At 35.4% G+C, this 23,035-nt stretch overlaps 1 non-coding gene across 1 annotated transcript; it reads right to left on the bottom strand.

Annotated features, from left to right (window-relative positions):
* Nucleotides 1-20,041: 20,041 nt before the first annotated feature.
* On the bottom strand, nucleotides 20,042-20,159 carry LOC111784357 (U5 spliceosomal RNA). The gene has a single exon (XR_002813530.1). It is a non-coding gene; the product is annotated as a U5 spliceosomal RNA (small nuclear RNA).
* Between the last annotated feature and the right edge of the window lie 2,876 nt (nucleotides 20,160-23,035).

Here is a 23,035-nt window from a genome sequence, read left to right as displayed (position 1 = left end):
TTATCTAATTTACATTAATAACAAAATATTGCTATTTTGATATATCTAATTTACAATTTTTTATTTAGTATATCTATATTACATTCCATATACTTTTTTTTATATTTAATATTTAGTTTTTTTATCAAATAAATTAAACATTTATTGATATAAATAAATAACATTTAAGGATTTATTAAATATAAAGCTTAAGTTTATAATTTAATATATATATATACATATTAAAAGTTAAGAAATAGAATTTATTATTTAACATTCACTAATGCATTATTATTTTTCCATATATGCCCCTCCCAAGCCCACTCTTGGTCTGTTAGAAAATGGACACCGATTGCCCTTGGGCGGAAAAGAAATTTCATTTCCCCAGGGTTTGATTTTGTCATTTTTATTTTTATTTTTATTTTCTGTACCAAAAATAATATCATTAAGTTATTTAAGGTGATTTCAAAATTTTAAATTCACTTTAATTAATTTTAATTTTAAAAAATTTAAACTCTATTTTATAAATGATTTTTTTTTTGTCAAATATAAATAAGACACAATATTTTTTTTTTCAAGATATTGTCTTGTTTGGACTCTTCATTTTCTTCTGGTAAGGCTTTAAAACGTGCTTGCTAGTAAAAGGTTTCCACACACCCTTGTAAAACTGATGTTTCGTTCTCTTCCTCAACCAATATAGGATTCTTACCATCTAAATACTACTAACAACATTAAAAAAGAAAGAAAAAAAAATTAATCAAAGAACTATTAACAAAATAAAAAAAAATTAGAAGTAAGAATAAAAAAAAGGGAAAGATTTAGAAATAAGAATAAATTAAATTTGACTATTATTTGTGAAAGATTTGGAAGTAGCAATCCATTCAAAATTGAAAACATTTGTGAAAATGGGATCGTGACCAAAAAGATAAGGCAAATTAAACGAAAAGTAAAATAAAAAAAATGAAAATCCAATAAAATAAAAAAAAAAAAGAAAAGAAAAGAGAGAGAAGTTAAAATTTCAAATAGTACAAGGGGATACAAATTTTATAAAAAGAAATACACGAAGGGAATTTACAAAAGACTCCTAAAGATCGAAAAGGGACTGACGCTCCGAAATGACCTCCTCTGTGACCGTACAGCTCTCGAACGCTCCTCCACTTCGACCGATAGCTAGCGATCACCTGAAAAGAAAAAAAAATAGGAAAATTGGGATGAGTATAAAAATTATACTCAATAAGCCATCTACTTGTAAGCTCTCATCACATCCTAATTTAACATCTTCTTACGAGCTCTCAATTGGCTCTAGGACATCTGGTTTTCGTCTTAGTTCCCTAGGGTTTGCCCCTTGGGACTTGCTCCTTGGAGCTTCATTGGTTCTCCATCCTTTCATTTGTTACCTAAGGGTTCTCCGTGTGCCGAGTTGTAATGACCAGTATCTCTCTATGAGGTGCCATGGTATCTTGCCTATGGGTGTGCTGAGTACCTTCTAAGCCCATAATAGTCCCCCTATGGGGGGCGACCCAACCCGTTCCCATGCAGGTTATACGACGTGGGAGCACATACCATGCGAAACGACTAGGAGCAGTAAGAACTGCTCAAGAACCCCTAGTCCTCCCATGAAGCTATAAATATCATTCAGACAACTAGCAGCCTAAGAATACCCCTAAGGTACTACGTTTTTCGTGGTGCTACTATGCTCCTATGGAAGAGATTCATCTAAGCTTAGTGACTTGTCACTCTAATTATGGATCCCTAGGCTGATCATCATAATGCTCCCTAAACATTATCAAGATGGTGCAAGCATCAAGAACTAGATGTTATACACAGTTTATGCAAAAATAGACAATCATGCTCAACGGGGGCGATAACATCCATTAGCACCCGGAACGCAGAGTTCACAATGTTCCAATCCTCCTTTCAGCATGCATAAGCAAATACATAATAATCGGAAGCATAAAACATGGTTATACTAATCAGAAGCATAAAACATGGTTAACTTTTCATAGTACATACACTTTGCCACCTAAGCTCATAACATGGAAAAATCTAATCAACTAAGAAAATTAATCTAGCATGCATGCACACCAAAGCGAGTCCTACAAGTATTAATTCTTAAGTTTCATGTGGTGTCTTACATGGTTGACCGTGTCTTTCGCTAACGTTTCTATGCCTGTAAGGTGTACAAAAATACTAACTTTTCCCAGTTAAGTTCTAATTCACATAAAAACATTGTTAGAATCGAATCGGTACAAAAATCTGAAAAACAAAAGTCGGAAGGATGAAATAGAAACTCACGCACCGTCACGCACTGGGAGAATGCATACTTGCGAGTTCATTGAGCCGGTTTGGTTGGTGATTCGGTTTAGTCAGCTTGGATCGCGAGTCAACTTGACCTAGGGCTTTGGGTCGGATCGTCCACCGAGTTGGATTGTGGGTCGGACGAAGCTGCTGCATGTCGACGGTCGTATGGAGTCACATCGCTTCACTCTGCGTGTGATGCACGCACCGAGTAACACGTGTCACTTTTTTGCCGACACACTCTTCCTCTCGTCGGTTGACCCGTGACTCACTGAAAATTTTTCTCTCTCCTCCGTTCTTGAAAATCGGCTCGAATTTTCGCCTTTGGACCAAAGTTATGGCTAGTTTTCCTCATGAATCTTGTGGGGAATTCCCTTTAGATAAACATATCAAAATTTTAGACCTTAATTCACAACAGAGAGTTCTAGATCTGAGAAAAACACTCAAGATCTTACCTTACGGATTCTCGATTTTCTTGACAGAAAAATGGAGCTCCGATCACTAAAATCTTCTTCCTTCCAAGAAGGAGTCCTTGCCACTAGATCGTGGCTGGAGACGACTTCCACGGTGGTCCGGTCCGATGAGATTTTCAACTACTCCTCTCTCCTCTCAACTTTTCTCTCACACCCTTTTTCTCTCTTTGCAGGTGTTGTGTTGATATTGCTCGTTACGTATCGTCGTTACTAACAGTAAGTTCAAGTCAACTTCTAGAAGATATTGACCGTTACACATCTTCATCAGCCTCACGGTAAGCCTACTTGTAGCAGATATTGCATGTTACGTATCACCGCCAGCCTAATGGTAAGCTCAAACCCACTTCTAGTAGATATTGCACGCAACGTATCATCGTAACTCTAACGGTCATCTCAAGCCCATTTCTAGTAGATATTATCCGTTATGTGCGCCATCAGTCTAATGGTAAGCTCAAGCCCACTTCTAGTAGATATTGCTTGTTACGAATTGTCATCCGTCTCACAGTAGCTCAAGCCCACTTCTAGTAGATATTGCTTGTTACAAATTGTCGTCAGTCTCACGGTAAGCTCAAGCCCACTTCTAGTAGATATTGCTTGTTATGAATTGTCGTCAGTCTAATGGTAAAGACAAGCCCACTTCTAGTAGATATTGCTCGTTACATATCTCCCTCACCCTAATAGTAAGCCAACTTCTAGTAGATATTTTTCGTTACGTATCGCTGTCAGCCTTATGGGTAAGCTCAAGCCCACTTGTAGTAAATATTGCCCATTACGCATCGTCGTAAACCTAACGGTAAGCTCAAGCCCATTTTATGTATCAACATTAACCTCATGGTAAGTCCATTTGTAGCAGATACTGCCTGTTACGTATCAACGTAAGATCAATGAGAAACTTAAGCCCACTTTGAGCAGATATTGCTCCTTACGTATCGCCGTCAGCCTAATGGTAAGCGCAAGCTCACTTCTAGCAAATATTACTCTTACGCCTAACGGTAAGTTCAAGCCCACTTTTAGCCGATATTGTCCGTTACGTATTGTCGTCAGCCTAACGGTAATCTCAAGCCCACTTATAGTAGATATTGCCTATAAGCCTCAGAGTAAGCTCAAGCCCACTTCTAGCAGATATTGCTCATTACGTATCGTCATTAGCCTAATAGTAAGCCCACTTCTAGCAGATATTACATGTTACTATCGCCGTCAACGTAATAGTATCATTGTCAGTCTTATAGTAAGCCCACTTCTAGCAGAATTTGCGCATTACATATCGTCGTCAATCTCATGTGTAAGCTCAAGTCCACTTGATATGAACCCCAAGAGACATCAATCATACAATATACTTTAATGAAGATGTGAAGAAAATGTTGTTGAAATCAAAATATATTTCAATTCATGCCACGTTGAAGAAGAATGAACATTCATTGTATTTCATTAATGTATTTTAAGACTTCTTACTTATTTTAAAGTTACATTTACACAGTGGCTAATTATAGTCATAAAGTATATTAATTATGGTGTATGAATGTTACAACTCTTGGAATGACTTTAATAATTTCATTTCGAGGCTATATAGAACTATGTATGTTTTATTTGTAAGTGGACTTGGAAAATATAGTAAAAGCGGTTGACTTACTATCTCGTCAGCCTCATAGTTTGAATGTTTAATTAGAAGTCTAATACTTTTGGTTGAGGGGTCAACAATTTTTTAATGCACAAGGTTTATTGCAAGTTAGTACAGTTTTGAGTTAATTTAATTTTATTTTTGTTAGAAAATATGTCGAAATATGTCAAGTGGAAAGTTCAAACTTTTGAGTTATTGATTGATGCATATGTCATCTTAGCTAATTGAGCTAAGCACAAATGTAACGATCCCAATTTCCTATTATAATCAAGGTCGCCACTACATTTACAACAATAAACTTAAAGGTTCATAATAAAGTTGTTAAAATAATTGGTGGAAAATAATTGTAACCTTTGTTTGAGGTTTTCTCCATTGCAAGCGCATTCATTGATGAGTCCTTGAAAAAAATAATTACATTCTCTTACTTCACATGAAATCTTTTCTTTTCTTTACAGGTTGTTTGCTTGCTATAATATTATGATAAAAACAAGTACACTAAACTTTTGAATTCCCAATTATATGGAAAATTTTAATATAAAAATTTGTATTTGTCAACAAAATATCTAAATTAGTTGCAATATTGAGTAAAGGAGATATACATGAATGAATCGATTAGAGAAGAAACCTGTCTCTTACTAACAAAATTTCGGAGAAACAATTATTTTTTTAATGACTTCACTTTGTTGAAAAAAAAAAAATTATTATTAATATCTATATTTCCCAATATGTACATGCTCAATTGGTCTGTGTTAAAAATGAGAAACAGAAGTGGAATTGAAAATACAATCTCCATTAATATTTACCCTTTAAATAGAATAGAAGCTACCAATTTACTAGAAACAAGAAGAAAATATACTAATAAATATATTCCATAACTAATTATAGTTATATTGCAAAATCAAATTGTTGTCTTCACCAAGCTTTACCTAAGAAAATAAATTGTTGTCTTTCCAAATCTTTAGTGAAAACATCTGCCAACAAAGTCGAGTAAGTTAAGCTGTAGGAGAAAATGTCTCTTTGTAATCAATACCTTTAACCTGAGTAATCTTTTGCTACTAGCCGGGCTTTACAATAGTTAACAGAATCATCAGAGTTGTATTTAATCTTGTACACCCAACGACAGACAATTACTTTAGGCCAGGTGGTAGAGGAACAAGAGACAAAGTACAATTACGTTCCAAAGCAGCAATTTAAGCGTTCATAGCCTGCTGCAATAATGGGTTGCCAACTGTCTCATCATAGGTTTTAGGTTCTGTCTAAGTTGTAATAAAAGCTAGAAAAGCACGTTGAGTAGGAGAAGAATGAGAGAATGAAAGATAATGGTGTAGAGGATACATAGTGCCACTAGAAGACATCTCATAATCATTATGCAAAGATGGAGGCTATTTGGTACGAGTAGAACTGATATATCAGGTGGAATCGAATTAGAATTAGTGGGTGAATCACAAGAACGAACAGAAGGTTAAGAAATTTCAGGTAAGATAGGAGTAGAATTAGTGGGTGAATCTTCAGAAAGAACAAAAGCTGAAGGAGATGACGAAATAGGAGGAAAATAGATGTTTAAGTAAGATGAATCAGGGAGTGGTAAAACGAGAGATGAAGGAGCTAATCTTATAGTTTGTGAAGCTGATGTAAATGGAAAATCATCTTCACTAAATTTAACATCGCAACTCATAAACAATTTGTTAAATGGTATGTCATACAACTTGTAACCTTGTGAATACTAAGATATCCTACGAAAACACAAGAAAATTCTCGAGATTCAAATTTTTGTTTAGGATGTAGTATAATTGCATAAAATTTATAGCCAAAAACATAGATGTGTATGCTCTACAACTCCATTTTGTTGCCGACTATAGACACAAGTGCGCTGAAATTCTACACTACTGTTGCAATTGAGAAATTTTTAGTAGATTCAAGAGTTACTTGATGTTGCATCTCTTCTTGTACAAGTAATAAATAGGCTTGTATCACATTAAGTAATGAAGTCATCATCAATATGATACATCTCACCGTATTATAAGACTCATAGATCCCCATGAGTAGTTGTATCAACTTATCTTCTTCCCATTGATCAACATGTATTTGACATTCATTATAGGCAAATGGTGTGCGGTGCGCTTGCAATTCATCCTAGAGTGCTTTGAGCTTGGTGAAATATGCTGACAGTGTCATGGTTCCCTTTGACATCATTGCTATCGACTTTTGTAGCTGAAAAATTGCAAGACCATTCTTTTGTGAGAATTGATTATGAAAAAAATCCAACACTCAATGAGTTGTCCTGAGAGGTCAGTGTGAGGTTCTATTTTCTGGATTATGTTAAATTGAGTTAAGAAATTTATGTTACTAACAAAACAAGATGGATGTTCTAATAGGAAACGACAATCGATCATACTTGGAGAAATTTTGAGGGACGAAAATTTTAAACATACTCGAATTTAGAAAAAAGTCGAATACGGCCAACCAAATAAGTTGTCTTACTATCTGCTATGTTGGACGACTTGTTTGATGTATGATGACACGTGCCTAGTAGCCCTTGCACGTATCATTTACGCTTTATTTTTATGATGTTGTGACTATATTGTATGATGATGTTATTTTGTGATGTGATACGATGTTATATGATATGTTAGAAGACATGGTAAGTTTGTGATATGACATATGTTTGACATGAAGAGATATATGATATGATATGATATGATATGATTGACAAGCAATGTGATCAATTGACATAATGCACAACCCCAATATACGCATGAAAAATTATGATAGAATGATATTATATAAAGAAAAATGCTAGAGGTGTTGTTGTACAACATGATGAAAGAAAAAATGTTGGGACCTCATGTATCATTGTGTGTTCATGCACCGGGGGATACCCCTTCATCTTTTACGATGGTACGAATGCGTACACTACAAGACAAGGAAATGGTCATTATATTTGTTATAATGCTATGAAGGTCGCTATTCCTGACGTGTGTCCTACATCAACAGCTCTAAGATAATGCTCGTCTGACAAGAATGGGGCCCAAGAGGTGTGCGAACCGACAGGTGTGTTTGTACTCGTACGTGTAGATCATGAGTAGAACATTAAATACACATCAAATTAACTGGCTTAGGATAGTTGCCTAAGAAACATAGACTAATATGAAAGGTCACACTCATGATTGTATGTGCTTGCATCTAACCCCAATAGCGGGCCACTTACTAAGTATTTATCAAAATACTCAAGTCGTGTGCTACTCTTATTTTTTCAGGTAAAGGCAAGTCTCTCTTGTACGGCCGACGGTGGAATTGCAACTCAGGAAACCATGACACATGCATAGGGGAGTTCGCAAAATTTTAATTTCGTAGATTATACATTAGTATAAGTTGACACGCATTTAATTTTGTAGCATATAGGTTAGTCTAGGGCCATTTTACTTTATGTTATTTCAATTTTTTGTATTTTATTTTAAAGACCTTCTAGAAAACATGTAAGTCCACAACAAAATTTTTTGATAAAGTTTTGAATATAGTATTTTCCCATAAAATGTTCATGATATGTATACAACAGTGACTTTAGGTTAAATAAGAATCTAAGGTCGTTACAGATTCTAAACACATAAAAAATGAATGCTATGAATTGTCTCTATGTGATTTGTTGTTTACTTTTGCATCAATTTTTAATGTCTTCACTTGTTTATCTCTCCAATCTTCTATTATAAGGAAAGTGATTTGTTGTTTAATTGCCTCTGGTAAAGCTATATATAGTAGACTGAACCATATATATATACTGTTCGTTTAAAAGATGTACTTTCTATTCTCTCTATTCTCATGTTGTACATACCTGAAGTCATCAATAAAAAAAAAATTCTTTTAGCCAGAGTTCTCCTTGCAATTTTCTCTATCCTGTTCTTTGTGTTCATCTAGATCGAGCGTGTGCATTGTTGTGCGATCTAAATTTATATAATCGATAGTTCTTTTAAATAAAAAAAAGGTTCAACCATTGAAAGTATAATATACCACACGAAAAAAAGTGATTATCGATATTCAACTTCTATGACGATTTATAAAAAAAATAACTATAGTTGGTTTAGAAGTTTAATACTTTTTAAGTTCAAAAGTCAAGAATTCTTTCATGCTTAATAGTTTATACAACTTAGTATAGTCTTGGTTGTTCTTTTTATTATTATTATTTTTTGTTAAAAAAAAAATGAGTGGAAAGTTCAAATTTTTAATCTCTTATTCCACGACTTTTTAACTTAATTTGTACCCATATGACATAAATTTCCAATACAACCACCATATGCTTCTGTTCAACCAAGAATATTGTAAGTGACCATATACTCAGCAAGTTACTACACTAATGGGGTTAGGTACAAACACATGTAATCATGTGTAGGACCTATCGTATCAGTCTCTATTCCTATGTAGCCATACATAACGAGTTAATTGGATGTGTATTTACTATTATACAAACGGTCCACACATGCGAGTATGAACTCACTAGTCGGTTCGCACACCTCCTGGGCCCCTTTCATGGTTGGGCGAGCATTCTATGAAGTTGTTGATGTCGGACACTCGTTAGGTGTAGCGACCGTCGTATCATTATGATAAACATAATGGTCATTTTTCTGCCTCGTAGTGTACGTGTCTGTACCATCGTAAAAGAAAGCTATTCTTTGATGCATGAGATCCCAACATTTTTTTTTTCATTATCATGTAAGACAACCTATTCCAATTTTTCTTCATATCATATCATTTTTATCATAGCTTTCCTTCCCACAATTATCTCTCCTCAACACATCCTTACGCCACAAAGTCACAGTTACTGCAAAAAGAAACAGAAAATCCCTTCCCACAATTATCTCTCCTCGATACGTCCTTACGCCAGAAAGTCACCGTTAATGCAAAAAGAAACAGAAAAACGACAATTGTCAGATTTACTTGAGGAAAAAATGAGAATAACCTGTACCCAATTGAGATTCAATGGAGATTTACGTGAAGATAGATTTTATCAGCAAGGTATACATTAAATCTTCATTTTCTTTTATCCTATTTCTTTTTTTTGAAATCTCAGTCAATTATAGTTAGATCTTCATTAAATTATTAAAATGGTTTAGATTTGGAAACATGAATCCACTAGAAATTCAGATTTGGAAACATGGATCCACTAGAAATTCTCAATACATGAGACAAAATTAAAAGGCAGCAGAGTAAATATAGATAAAAAAAAAAAAGGAGATTCAGGAATTAAAAAACATAAACTAAATATAGAGGGAAAAGTAAATACAGAGATCAAGAAAGCACAAAATAACTTGAAATAACTCTATGTACTTCTTTTATACCACAGTAACCAAAAAATATAATTACAGATATATAACATTTCAAGACTTTTAACGATTGACCAATGTAAACTAGAGAAATAATTTTATAGAGTTCAAACTTGAAACTAATGCATGGTCTCACATAGGTTGACTTGGATTTCAAAGGACAGAATTGAACTTTCATTAAGGATATATTTGTGACAACAACTTAAGCTAACCAGGTAAGTGGTCGTACTATCGGCATGGTTATATTTGATGTTGACACATGCCTGTTGTTCTGCACGTCTCATATATACTGATATGTGTGAATCGACATGCTTATATTATGTTTATGTTATGTTATAATATGTGAATTGTATGATAATATTTACGGTGTGATGTGTTCAATGATATGTTTGAGATATGATACGAGAAGGATGCACTAAACGTAATGTAACTAGAAGTAAAAGATGTGTTCAGGAAACAGTTAAGGTTAGGTTACGTCTCGAAGTGCTTTGAAAATGAGAGATTGATAAAAGAATATGGTTAGGATATGGGTAGAAAGGGATGAGATTATGATAGATTGATAGAATGATAGCGTTAGGGTACGTTCACGTAATGATATGACTATGATATGTATAAGAATGTTAAGGCTATGATAAGTTAAGGAATGATAAGACCACAAAGTGTTTACGATATAATATAATTATGATACGACATGTATATGATGGATGTATATATATTGTGATATGATATGAAGATGATATGAAACATGTTACGGTACGAGATATGTGATAAATTGACATGTTTATGATATGACATATTGTGATGCGATATGTTATGAGATGATATGTATATGATGAAAATGATTATGTCTGGAAGCATGAAATGTTATGATATGATACACTTATGTAATTTGAATGATATGATATGATTGACATGCAAAACGACGAACTAGCATGAAATACAACCGCAGCGTATGCATGAAAGATATGATAAGTGATATATAAAATGATATGAGATGTATGGACCGCTAGCAGGGTTGTATTAAATCATAATGAAAATGAAAAATGTTGGGACTTCATGCATTATGGTGTGCTCATGCATGGGGGGATACCCCTTACCTTCCACGATAGTACCGACGCGTACGTTACGAGACAGGAATACGATCATTATGGTTATCATAATGCTGTGATGATCGAGCAGGAATACGATTGTTATGTTTATCATAACGCTGCGAGGGTCAGGCAGGGGTACGATCATTATGGTTAACCAAATGCTGTCGTGACGGTTACTAGTTATAACGGGTGTCTGGCCTAAGGAGCTCCCAGAGTATGCTCGCCTGACAAGAAAGGTGGCCCAGTAGTGTGCGAACTGACTGGTGAGTCCATACTCGCACATATGGGTTGTGTGTAGAATATATAGTACACATCCAAATTACCCGTTTGGATAGTACCGTAGGAAAATGGATTTAAATGATAGGTCCCATCATTGCATTTGCATGTTCTTGAATTTAACCTCCAATAGTGGCGTTACTTATTGAGTATTTCTTTGAATACTCAAGCCATGTGCTACTACATTTTTCAGGTTAAGGCAAGACATTCCTGTACGGCTAACGACGACATCACAACTTGAGACCATAGTATAGCACATGCATAGGTTAGTGATATTTATTTTCCTAGACTTGGACTAGAATATGATGTTTTTAATTTAAACGTTTATTTATTTTATTTAGCCTTTTGTTGTGTTGTTTTAAAGGTGTTTTCGAAACACGTAAGTCCATGACTATGTTTTAAGATAAAGGTTATGTTTTATGGGATTTAAATGAAGTATTTTCGCATTCAATGTTTATGATATGTATACAGTAGCGACCAAAATTAAGTAGAATAAACATGAACTTTGAAATAAGATGTCATATTGATCTTAATTTCTTTATTTAAGGTCAAATTTATCTCTGGGAGGGTATAACATGTACAAATAAGTATCAAAATGTCTATACTGAGCTGAACGACAGAGTTTTGAGTCGATAAGCTACACCGAGTCCAATCGAACTGCGTTGAGCCGACTGAGCTAAAGGATTCAACGGCGGCATGCGCAACAAGTATCACTTGATGGAGAAGATGCGTGTGTGGGTTGTGAATCGAGTCAAGGCACAGAGTTTGTGTCGTTCTCTTGGGTTGTTTCTGCGATGCGCAGGTTGTGTCCGATGGTACTGGACTCAATTGGGCTGAATAGTTGCAGTGGGTCCAGGATCGATGCTGTAGGTGGTCCGAGCATTGCAAGTGGGCGTAAGGGCCTTGTTTGTAGCTACTCGGCTTCGCACTAGTCTTGGGTCGAGCCTTGGGTTTGTCTTAATTTGAGTGAGGGGTTGTAATCATGGTTTACAAGAAACCATAGGACGTACTATTTTCGTTTGTAACTACTGGGTTACTTAGAAACCACAGGACTCAGCGATTGAAATCACCGATTTGCGTTCATCGAAAAACCACAACGATCGTTCATGTTCTCTATTACTCGCATTTCCTTTATTGTAGGGATGTGTTGTGAGGGAAGACTGGGGCATGGCTTCATTTTGTGTATACTTCGCGTAGGGGAGGGTACGTGGGTAGAATGCGCGAGGATTCTGGCACTGCATCGAAATTCTTGGGCCTTTTCCAGTGACTGGATTATTCTTTTTTTTTTTTTTTTTTATAACCAGTACGAACACAATTTAAAATTCAATTTGATTTTTTTTTTCTAGACAACAATGTTTTGGTGCAACTTTAGTAGAAATCTTGGACATGCTTCGTGCGAGGTGTTTTGGCCGAATAATCATGTTTGCTTCAAGAATGATGTAACTATTGGCACTACATTTCAAATGTTTATGAGAAGGGTTTTTGAAACAATACGAGTTTCGAAGAAAAAAACAAAGAAAATGCCGGAAATCTCGCAATTTACGGCGAAGGTTACTAATAGGACGTACTATTTTCCTGAGTTCTCACGTTATACCCAAAGGTATCTAAGCAGCTGTCTTTTCCTATGAGTCATTTTGTACCTGTGAGAGAGAAGAAGAAAGATTGAGGTGAGGAATTGATAACGTCCTAAGGCTTCGAACATTTGTGACTTCTTAGGTAGGAGCGAACCAATGTCGGGGTACTTCGTAATGAGAGGGATAGACGCCTCATCAAGGACAAACATACGACGACAATGCCATCGGCAACAGTAGTCGGGTTCCACGATTAGGGTTCATTTGGACTCTCGGGTGAGGAAAACAGGGCAGCGAATCGCGGGTCAGGTTCTTCAGGTACTAGTGAGCTCACTTCAGCCAATGTACGACTCGTGCCTTGCAACCTGCGTTTGGACACTGACTTTGGGTTGCGTACCCAGCGTCTAGAAGTCGTGCGCCGCAAGTAACCTCTCGACTTGTTGGCTCTATACTTCAGCTTCGTCGGCAACTTTGTTGTATTATACAACTCGTCTCGATGGTGTGGCTTGGTGGCTCGGCGACTCCGCTTAGCAGCTTGGTATACAAATATTATACCAAATCCTAGGTTCTTGATCCTTCTAGAGTCGTTTCCGCCCTTGTTTCAACCATCTAAGGCCAGTGTAACTCCATTTTGCTAAAACAGGTTATGATAGGAACGTACCTTGATAAGACATAAGATTTAGTTAGGTTTCATTATTAAAAGACTCTAAGTGTATAATATGGTTTTATAGGGAGTAGTTAGGCATCAAAGTTAACCTATCGCGAGTGACTTCGACCAAGGCCAGAGATGTACGTAACCTTACTGTTGGTGTTAGTTGACATGCCATGAATGTGCTGAGAGCTTTGCATGTCATGGATGTGGTGACTGGGAAACTATGATATGCTTACATAATGCTTAACTAAGCCGTGTCATGTAACATGACAAGGGAATGGAATGTTGTATGCATAATTCCATGGAGGTAAGCTTTAGGGACCTCGAGCATTTTGTGTGTCACGAGCATATGCTTACTTCCCTGTTATGTTATGATGGTACAGACGCATATATTCCATATTATGCTCGCTATAATATCATGCAGCCCTTTCTTGTACTGTGGCATCCGGTAACGTGTATCACGTGTACTCGACCAAGCCAGGCCCTAGTGGGCCCATATTTACATATTTTGGCCGTGTGTAGAAAAGTACCACATCCACCCTGCCCAGATAAAGTAAGGACCTAAAGGCCATGTAAAGGGAATGGAAGACAAGTCCCCCTCAAGTTTTTATGCTTGTATTTGTGCATGTGTGCTGCACATGATTTGCATGTGTTCTAAATGTGTATTGTATGCCTAACCCCAACAGTGGGGCAACTTACTGGTTATTTTATAAAATACTTAAGCCACGTGCTACCTACATTTTTAGGTAAAGGTAAGGCTCCCCTGTACGGTTGCCCTAGCTCTAGTTACGAACAACCTGTGAATGATCGACTTACTAATCATGGTTATATCAAATGGATAGAAATATATCTATAGTGAGGGGAGTGCAACTGCTAGGCTATAGTGGAGTGTCCTAGTAGTTAACGAATGTTGGTTAACAAGGTTAATAATTGTGTGCATACCATGTTAATTTCAAAGATTTAGATATTATGTTAAGACTAGGGTATTATGGTTGGAGATAGTTAGTTTTAGACATAACCTTCACCTAGAAGCCTAACAGACCACCACAACTAATGTGTTTAAATGTTAGTGTGTTCCATGATGTGACAACATTGGTTGTAATATGATATATCTGGTGGCTACGATTAACGTATGTCTGTATGCATGTGCGGCTGGCGTGATTGTATCAAAGAATCTGCTAGATTAGTATGTGACTCAGTAGCTACTGCTATGTTTAGATATGCCACCTAGAACACGAGGAGGGGGTATTAGGGTTCGACCAACACTTAGGGGCAGAGGGAGAGGCGGAAGAGGACGAGGTCTAGACCGCGAGGACTCCGGGGAAGAACCTGATATAGCCATGCTGTTCCCGCCACCAGCGACGCCTCAGCCCTCCCAAGACTCGACAACGCTTGGTGGACGCATTACAAATCGTCATACGAAACCTATCCGGTAATCAACGAGCTAATGACTCAGCCTCTACCAGGGAAGCTAGGTGCTACCTACATTTTCAGGTAAAGGCGAGTCTCTCGTGTATGGTTGACGGTGAACGCTGCGAAGGCCATCGAAGTTAAATGGAGGGCTTGTAGGACAGTAGATGCTCTGTTCGAGATTTCCTTTTGAGTAATAAATAATTGCATTTGTTTTCCCTAGTTAGCTGATTGTTGATTCCCAAGTTAGACTGATCCTTGGTGTTATGAACCCGCTCATAAAAGCCGTGTCATTGTTCTTAAGGTTGTTTTATATGAGCTTCCGCATTTTCGTCTTATGAATGCAACGTAACGTCGCTGGCTAGGTTAAAGAAAATTAGGGACGTTACCGTTTTTCTCTTTTAATAGTAAAACAAAGTTAACAAAATTGTGCTCGTATGGCAATAAAATATCCAAGTTGATATCTAAAAATAAAATACTGACTTCAAAATGAATATACACGTCTCGATTTTATTCAAAAACTTGGAGCACTAAAATAGAGAAGAACTTGAGAAGAGACATCCCAATGGAGTTAGGCAAAGTATGTGATTGGTGTTGGGAGAGAAAAAAAGGGTAATCTAAGTTTGGGGATGGGTGTGATTCTTTGCTAAATAAAGCCTAACCTAACAAACAAACACGCTAATATCGTTTCAATTTTTGTCGTTTTCTTTTAATAGCATTTTACATAAAAATCTATCTTTAAAAGTCGTTAAAAATGTATCTTTGGTTTAGTGCAATGATCATATGTATATATATAGTTGAAAAGGATCCAAATGAAACACAAACAAGTTCTAAGTAATAAAAAATGAAGGCTATGAATAATCTCTGTATGATTTTGTTGTTTACTTTTGCATCAACTACTAACATTTTCACTTGTTTTGCAAACCAATATCCACATTCTCGTTGGAAAGTGACGATTCTTAATTATCAAGACGTACCTCTACTGGCCCATTGCAAATCGAAAAACGATGATTTAGGTAAATAAGGGTGTTGCACCGTAAAAAATTATTCAACTAGACCATATTATTTTTCGTATATGGAAATTTATGGATTTGATAGTTTTTTATTTTTATTTTTATTTAAGGGTTGGGGTGGAATTTCAAACTTCCACAAATCTAACAAATATAATATCCAGCATAAAAAAATTCTAGATCAATGTTCATTTTCTTATCTCAATTTATGAAAAAAATAAAAAAATAAAAAAATAATATGAAATTGATTATTGAAAAATTATAGTCACAATTTTTTCTTATTTTTTATCTTTAGGGTTCAATTAAAAGTTCTTTTGGGTTCAAACCATAACATAAAATATGCCAAAAAAAAAAAAAAAAATCCGAGAAACATGTTTATTTTCAATTCTTTTCATTTTTTCATTTGAATTTGTGCCTGACATAACTTTCTAATTCAGGGGAGCATATTCTTCAGTTCAAACAGGAATACAGCTGGGAATTCAAAGAGAATTTGTGGCAGACAACATTGTTCTGGTGTAACTTTAGCAGCAATTATGGGAAGTTTTCGTTCGAGGTTTTTTGGCCAGAGAATGACATTTGGCTTCAAGACCGATGCAACTATTCGCATTGCATTTGGGCTGCTGATGAGAAGGGTTTTTCTTTATATAATAGTCGAACAAAGGTATTCGAGCTCATTCATCCATGGAGTTCTTAGATAAATCTATCATCGTCGTCTTACATCACATCAAATCTTTTCTTTTCTACACAAGTAGTAGTGTGCTGTGCTTGCTGCGGTACTACTCTAACAAAGTGTTTGTTAATCATTTAAGTTCTTAAATACAGGGAAACATTTAATATAAAATGAGTCCAGGGAGAAAATATTAAAGATGCTATTGAAGAAAAAAAATATTGACCTCAACCTCATTGTCAAAGTCTACATTTTATAGAAAAATTTCGAGCACGAAAATAAAATAAATTTGAAATTTATACGCCATTCTGAAAATGAAACAAAAAACAAACTCTGTAATGGCGAAAAAAACAAAACTCGATCGACGAAAAATACGCGTTTGCGTCTCACTACACCACGCATCACAGCTACAGCCAGAAACTTCTTCGGCTTACGCGGCTCAGTTGGCTAGGCATGGCTTCGCAACTCAGAATCGAACTCCTCGGCTCGTTATGGTGTATTTTGCCAAATTTTTGCCGTCTCGACTATCCTAAAGCTGAAATGGACCTTGTTTAAGGATATTAAGGTCAGCATAAGGTTCAATTTCTCGACTTATGTTAAACCGAGTTAAGAAATTGTAGCTACCAACGAAACGAGATGGACGTTTTGATAGGAAAGGACAACCAATAATACTAGGAGAAATTTCAAGGGACGAAAAACAAAACGTACTCGAATTTAGGGAGAATTCCAGTTAAGGCCAACCAAGCGAGTGGTCTTACTGTCGAATCGACTTGTTTAATGTATGACGAGATACGCGTAGTGGCCCTTTCCCGTGTCATTTCTTCTTTATATTTATGATCTTATGACTATAATGTATGATGATGATGTACGATGTATGATGATGTACAATGAATGATGTGATGATATTATAAAATGATATATGATACGTAAGAAGACATGGTAAGTTTATGATATGACATATGTTTGACATGATGAGACATATGATATGATATGATTGACAAGCAATGTGATCAATTTGCATAATGCACAACCCCGATATACACATGAAAAGTTACGGTAGAATGATATAATATAAACTAAAATGTTAGAGGGTTGTTATACAATATAATGAAAGGAAAAATGTTGGGATCACATGTACCATTGTGTGTTCATGCATCAAAGAATACCCTTTCATCTTTTACGTGTTGGGTTGTATGTTCTTTTACGTGTTGGGTTTTATGTCCTAAAACTCATAGTTTGTAAACAAAAACATATTCTATTTTCAATAAAGTTATTATTGTTGTTTATTCAGTAAAGATTGTTATTGAATAAAGTGAAGTTTACGACCATTAATCTAAATTCAATAAACTAAGTACACTTTGGCTATAGTATGATTACTTGAACTATATGTAGATACATAAGAGTGAATCAAGTTCAAGTATATAGTCAAAGTGATCTTATAGTATAAGGATAAGGCTGAGTACCTTCACTACAACAAATAATAGATACGATAGCTTACAAAAAAATGCTATCGTAGACTTTTTATAGCGTTTTTTGTACGTGTTGACAGCCCATGTTATTAAAAGTCTAAGACTTTTTATAGCGTTTTTTGATAACTATAATAGATGCTATAATAGAATGATGTTTTATAGCATTTTTTTTATAGCTATAATAGATGCTATAATAGAGTAAATTTATAGCTTATATACATTGCTATAAAAACACATTTTATGGCGTTTTATTGAAGCTATATATAACTTTAAATGAATGCCATAATAAAAATGAATTAATCTTTATAATCATTATAGTTACCCTAATAAAATTGTCATAATATTTTTTTAATAAAATTTAATTCAAATCCTAAATAAATACGTAAAATACTCATAGCACCCATTCATAATTGAGATTTCATAATCTATTTTCAATACAATAGTAGTATTCCATAATTTCCTAAAATAAAGTTATACAAACGATACAAGATAAAATATTTTCCACTACTTGCAATAATTTTCAACGTCTGGAATCGTTGTTATCATGTCACGACTTTGAAGTGCAAGTCCTCTATCCCAGAATCATCTATTGACAGAAAAAAATAATAGGCAACGTGAACCAGCTTTAGATGCAACTACTTTGGAATATTCAACATTAGCAACAAAGAGACGATGCCCTAATAGGACAGCAGTTGACTTGACATCTTTCTGCTGGCCTCTCTCTTCTTTAATATAGTCTGCATGTTTAAAAACCTCAGCTGCAAAATAAGTATTTTCTTAGTTTATGTTCCACTAGCAAGGCAACGAGAAAATATGAAATCATAGGCACAAATTATAACTTCTTACTAATAGCTGTCTTTGTGTATTTGATAAAGTCCTCATGGCTATTTTGGTTATTGAAAAAATTGCGCTTAAGGTATTCAGTTGTTCTTGACCCAAGTACATCAATGTGTCTATTAGACTTTAGAAAAGGAGCGTCCATGCATCACACTGGACTGCTATCATATCGAGTAACATCATCTCCGATATTTCCAGAATTACCATTAATATTAAAACAAACAAAGAGTAACTTATCATTCTTTCATCACATGTATCATCATTTTAAATTATAGAACAACACAACAATAATGATCAACAAAGAGAAACATAAAAAGAAAAGGAAAAGGAACCTACTCATAAGCGGGGAAGAAGATCATTCAGGAAAATTATCCCCACATAATTTCTATAAATCATCTCTACTGAGAAATTATGACAAGACAATGATTGCATCCTTACCGATGATGATGAAGCAAGGTCTTCGGTATTGAGTAGTTTTGCAAGTCCAAAGTCCCCTGTGCAGAAATTCAAGATATTAGAAAAAATAATTAGTAAAGAAATTCCATCCGCTAAAAAATGGAAGCCATCGTACCAAGCCAGACATCATTGCGAGAGCAATGAAACATATTAGAACACTAGAATAGAAGAAAATTTGAATGTGTATGCGTGATATGAGCGAGCATCTTTAGTGTTTTTCTTAGGGAATGTATTATTAAGGACAATAGCGTCTTCAGTGTATTTCTTAGGGAATGTATTATTAAGGACAATATTGGGCAATGTATTATTAAGGACAATATTGGTTGGCATAAGTATGCCGATATGGCACCCTGTTCGATATTGCACCCTCTCGAACTAGGTGTTGAAATTACTTGATCGATCTAGGTGTCAAAATTACTTGAACTAGGTGTTGAAATTACTCGATCGATCTAGGTGTCGAAATTACTCGAACTAGGTGTTGAAATTACTCGATCGATCTACGTGTTGAAATTACTCGAACTAGGTGTTGAAATTACTTGATCGATCTAGGTGTTGAAATTACTTGATCGATCTAGGTGTTGAAATTACTCGATCGATCTAGGTGTCGAAATTACTCGATCGATCTAGGTGTCGAAATTACTCGATCGATCTAGGTGTCGAAATTACTCGATCGATCTAGGTGTCGAAATTACTCGAAACTCAGTATGCCGGTTCCAAAAGTGAAAAATCAGAATGCAGATAATGATGTTTCTCAATAAGATGGCTGCCTTGTAGAATGTCGAACATGAAGAGTTAGAGATAGAGAGAACTATAATTCAAAAAATATGGAAATGAAATTAAGAAAATATTAAAACGTGCAATTAAAATAAACACGGTTAAATAATTATTTAAAAACAATAATTTGAACTGAGTTGTGGGAATTTCTTAATGAAAAGAAACACCTCCAAAAATAGGCGTATGCCGGTGCGCACGGCGTGCACACGGTATTCTTTAGTAAAAGGCGAAAGAATAGTTCGCTCTGTGCTCACCGCCCGGCTCCGTAAGTTTTCTGAAGCCAGGAGATACCATTTTATACCTCAAGCTCGTGTCCCAATTTCTGACTTGGCCGATGTGGGAACTTGAAGATTCTTAATGGGCCAACCACTTTGAAGGCCCAAACCAAAAGTCCATTCGCCAATTACACTTATTCTAAAATTTAAATTAATCAATTAATAATGTTCAATAAAATTTATTTGAGGGAAGCTCCCAAACTTTTAGGAAACACAAAAACAGAATAATTTTCAATAAAATTATCTAATATTTTACATATAAGGAGGAAGGATCGAGCAAGGGTAATGCGGCGGAGGAACCACCGCTTGCGGTGGTCGCATCCGTCGCGCCGGTGATGAAATTCAGTGGTTGCACTCCACTACTACTCCCACCACCACCACCACCGGATGAGGTCTCAGCCGGTGGAATGTAATTAGTTTCGGGTCCTTGATCGTATAGAATTCCCTTGAAAACATGTCCTCCGATATTGACCGCCGTTTGATACGCGTATTGATCGTCGGATTCGTCGGTGGAGCTCACACGAACGCAACGGAATACTGCTGGTGAGTTCAACTCCACCGGGAAATTCCCAATTTCTAACCCTAAAAAATTAAATTCAAAATTTTATTAGAAAAAAAAAGGAAGATTAGGGATTAAACACAGAGGATGAACTCGTCACGAATACTGCATAAAATTAATTTATATTAAAAGTAATCATTGTTGAAAGAGCAGAAACAAAATAATATCAACTTTAAACCAACGAAATAATATCTAACCTAAGTGCTACAATTTAAATAAGAATACAATTACCCTAGCTTCGATTCCATGACCTTCACAGCAATGTCGTCATCCGTACAAGGGTACCTTACCTTTCCCTGAAAAATAAGAGTAGAACATGATATATTCACTAAGTAAACTCACTATTGGAATTAGGAAATGTAATTATATGTAATCATGATTGAGACCTATCCTTTAATTATCATCATGGCCTTGGTCTCACTTTCAAGTTCGGGCAGAAATTGGATGTGATGTACTACTCTACATACGATCCTTGCATGCATGCATGGACTACAAAGTGAGTTCGTATACATATCATTTGACCTAGCCTTCAACTAGTGTACCCTCACGCCACAAAAAAAACTTGACATAAATCATGGCATATACGTATGATGCAGGTCATAACTCTGTTCTTTCATGAATAACATACTTTATTTAACAGTATTTCATAATCTTGACATAAACATGTTAACATGGTGTGTGTAGCATAACCTAAAGAAGTATTATGTATCATAAAACACGAGTGCAATAACTCAAAATAAGGATAAAACTAACCCAAGGAAACCAAGAGAATGAATTCATGCATTTAAGTGAGGACAACCGTCTTAAGCAAGTAATTTCTATACCCAAAGAATTAATTTAAGTTAAGGCATTTGAAAAAGGATTGGAAAAGAAGAGGCAAACGAAAAGACGAAAAATGAATTTTTTTGTTTCAATTTATAAGGAACTTTCCGCATTTTTAATTCATTATCTAGAATGAATTTTAATATGCTCAAGAAAGGAAAAATGACACTAAATATTCCACTCAAATTTGTGGGATTATGTGCAAACAAGTAAGTTTGGTTAAATCATATATTGACGCTCAATATTTCACTATCTCAAACATGGATTTTTTTATTAAGTGCCGTCAACCTTTTGACTTTTCTTTATTTTAATTCAACAATTAATTTAAAGAGTTCATTCCAAATCAAAATAATATTAAAGGATTAATTAAACAATTTAATTAATATTTAACATTAATCCAATCAATTCAAGCATATATTGATTATGAATCCCTATCCATAATTAAAATATTTAAATCTTATTTAAATATCTCCAATTCTCTCCCTTTGTTTAATTCATAATTAAAACAAAATGCCGTTAAATATATCGTATATATTTAGCTTATATTCCCTAATTTGAATTCGAACACTTCGAACTCACTTGTCGCACTGTTCTAATGTTTAGTCCGATATGAGCTAGCAGGGGACCTAATGGGACCTATAGATCATGGGCTACAACGATTCGAGATTAACCAACTAAACTCATTAGCCTTGTTAACCAACATTCGTTAACTGTTAGGACACTCCACTATAGCTTAGTAGTTGCACTCCCTTCACTATAGATATTTTTCTATTCATTTGATATAACCATGATTAGTAAGTCGATCCTTCACAGGTTGTTCGTAACTAGAGTTGGGTCAATTTACCATTTTACCCTAAAGTTACTTCTTGTTCCTTAGTCCCACTAATCCTCTAATGAACAATTGGTTTGTGGTCCAACCACCAAATAGAATCCCTCTCGGGGCAATGAGAGGGTGGGGCCCCTTGTTCAAGACCTGAAGTCAGTACATAAGGGAACAACCTCTCAACTATCCTTAAAAGCAGGTAGGAGTGAATTCCATCTTACACCCTATGTCCCAAACTATTCACCCAGTCTTACCCCTGAAATGGGTGGCTTATTGAGTCGGCGAACTCGGGCCACTCTCACCAATTCAAATTTAAGGATAACTCCGAATAAACAGGAGTTCATAGTTAGCTCAGGATTAAGATCGAGTTACCTAGGTCATCGAATGGAAAAATCAGTCTCAAAAGTAAACGACATTATAAAGTGAGAGTGGTTTTCTTCATGGTCCGATCTTACGCAATACTCATTGCATAGGATGCCCCCACTCACATGTCTCCACATGTACAATTTAGTGATCACATTGTTTATATCATATACAAAAGTGGGCCGCATCCATAGTGTCCCCAGAATAAGGTACTCAGTCTTATCCCTTTACTATAGATCATTTTGACTATATACTTGAACTTGATCCACTCTTATGTCTCTACATATAGTTCAAGTA

The sequence above is a fragment of the Cucurbita pepo genome, chromosome 6, assembly GCF_057944985.1.
Source record: "Cucurbita pepo subsp. pepo isolate OVF chromosome 6, ASM5794498v1, whole genome shotgun sequence".
In the NCBI taxonomy this organism is placed as follows: Eukaryota; Viridiplantae; Streptophyta; class Magnoliopsida; order Cucurbitales; family Cucurbitaceae; genus Cucurbita; species Cucurbita pepo.
The sequence above is the reverse complement of the archived record's forward strand: the minus strand, read 5'-3'. Positions and strand labels throughout refer to the sequence as shown.